Source organism: Orycteropus afer, unplaced genomic scaffold (assembly GCF_000298275.1).
Source record: "Orycteropus afer afer isolate SDZICR_OR568_19922 unplaced genomic scaffold, OryAfe1.0 scaffold00044, whole genome shotgun sequence".
Taxonomy (NCBI): domain Eukaryota; kingdom Metazoa; phylum Chordata; class Mammalia; order Tubulidentata; family Orycteropodidae; genus Orycteropus; species Orycteropus afer.
This window is the reverse complement of record NW_006921631.1, coordinates 8,580,554-8,582,491: the sequence shown is the minus strand read 5'-3', so window position 1 is coordinate 8,582,491 and position 1,938 is coordinate 8,580,554. Positions and strand designations below refer to the sequence as shown.

The 1,938-nt window shown below is 53.2% G+C and overlaps 1 protein-coding gene across 1 annotated transcript in view; it reads right to left on the bottom strand.

The window, feature by feature from the left end:
- Positions 1-1,938, bottom strand: part of FAM78B (family with sequence similarity 78 member B) — a gene marked incomplete at its 5' end in the record, with an annotated part of 139,832 nt that overhangs the window by 132,064 nt on the left and 5,830 nt on the right. The gene's annotated exons all lie outside the window — the stretch shown is intronic.

Genomic DNA, 1,938 nt, shown 5'->3' with positions numbered 1-1,938 from the left:
GCATCCTCCAGGGAAGCCCCCTCCTCTCGCTGCCTTGCCCCGCTGCCCCGACTCCTACTAGCCTCTGCCCACGCCCTCCCTTCTCTCCGGCTGGGTACGCGGAGCGTGCGCTCCTAAGAGGCGGCAGGCGCCCCCGCCGGCTCCAGCGCCCGCGCGGAGGGCAGGGAGGGGAGCGGCTCTGCGAGGAGTGGTGCCCACCCCGGGCCAGAGCCCCCCGCCCCTCGCTGGAGAGGAGGAGGAGGAGGCGGCCGTGGCATGGAGCCTGGGGAGGGCGGCGGCGGCGGCAGCGCCTGATCTGTCTGCCTCCGCAGCAGCAGCAGCATCAGCCGCCGCCGCCGCCGCCGCCGCAGCATGAACCTCTGCACCGCGGCTGCCCCCCGCGTGCAGCGCACCCAGCGGCGGGCGAGCTGTGGACCGAGCCGCAGGCGGGGGCAGCGGCGGCGGCGGGGCCCCCGCTCCTGCCGGCCCCGCCCAGAAGCCGAGCCGCGACGACACTTCTCGGGCTCGGCAGCCCCAGTCTAGGGGACGCCTGGAGTCTGTTGCCCGGGTGGAGAGGCCCACAGGCTGGGGCAGTTTGGGACGTGCTCCGCGGAGGAAACTGGCTGTACGCCATGAGTTTTGTCCCTCTCCGGCTGCCGTCCGGAAGTGTGTGTGGGGTGGGTAATGTGTATGGGTGGGAGTGTTTAAAGGGCCGCTGGCTCGGGGTGGGGCCCGGCACGTGGTAGGTAGCTCCCTGGGTGAAGGGTGGGTAGGAAAGGTGCGTGCTGTCCAGAGTCTGAGTGGGAACTCTGCACCCCGGAAGGGGCTGAGTGAGTGAGATGGACAGCAAGGGGTTAGGAGGACAATTTTATCTGAGATTGTCCGTCTGTTTATAATGTAGCTTGTTGAATTAGAGTTGGGTTGGAGTCTTTCTGGTATTCTACCTTGAAGAAGGTTCCAGCAGTGGTACTAAATTAAGTAAATTTATCTTTTTCGCTGACTAGGTTTGCTTTGGAAGCTTTTCCACCACTGTATATGGTGAGGGTACAAAGAATTCTTCCTGTGCCCTAACACCAACTCAACAAAATGTCAGTGTTTTGGTTGAAGGATCAACTCAGGTTTTAGTCATTCCCTTCCTCCATCCAAATCTTTTCCTTCTTAGAAAACTCTTTCAACAAAACACCATTCAGGGAGAATTAGAGCAGTGATGGACTTGCTAGGGCTTGAAAACTCTGCCTTTTGATTGTTGTTGCATCCTGAGACATGTTTGTCTAGCACAACCAACTAGCTGGATTAGAATGCTTCGCTGCTTTCTTGAGGATGCCTATGGTAACTTGTGGCCTGCTAAGTCTAGGAAACTTGAGACACTTTTGGAACCAAGAAGGATTTAAATAGTAAGTGCTTAATAGTGTAAGTCCAGTGTACTCGTTTGTAGTAATCCATCTACTACACAGCAAATCTGGAATCCCAGGGACTCATTCTTGTGTTTGTTTCTTCAGAGTGCTGCATAGTGACTGGTATATAGTGGCTGCCCAGTAATTGTCTGTGAATAAATGAACAAAGAACAGCAGTTGCCACGTGAAAACTGCCACCACAGATTTTGGACGCTTTGTGTACCGTATGACCAATGTCAAGTATCTGATATTGTGGTCTAATGTAACAAACAGCAAAAATATTTCACAGATGATCTTACTGGTCATCTTTTTACATTTATATTTTCAAAGCCAATACCCAGTGCCTTGGAGTTGATTTCAGCTCATGGCAACTCTATGTATTACAAAGTAGAATTGCTCCATAGGGTTTTCTTGTCTGTTACATTTACTGAAAGAGATCACCAGACCTTTCTCTCATGGTACCAGTGGTAGGTTTATACGGCCAATGTTTAGATTAGTAGGTGAGAGCAAACCATTTGTGCCATCCAGAGAACTTTCAAAGTCAATACCTTTTTTTTTTTTTTTT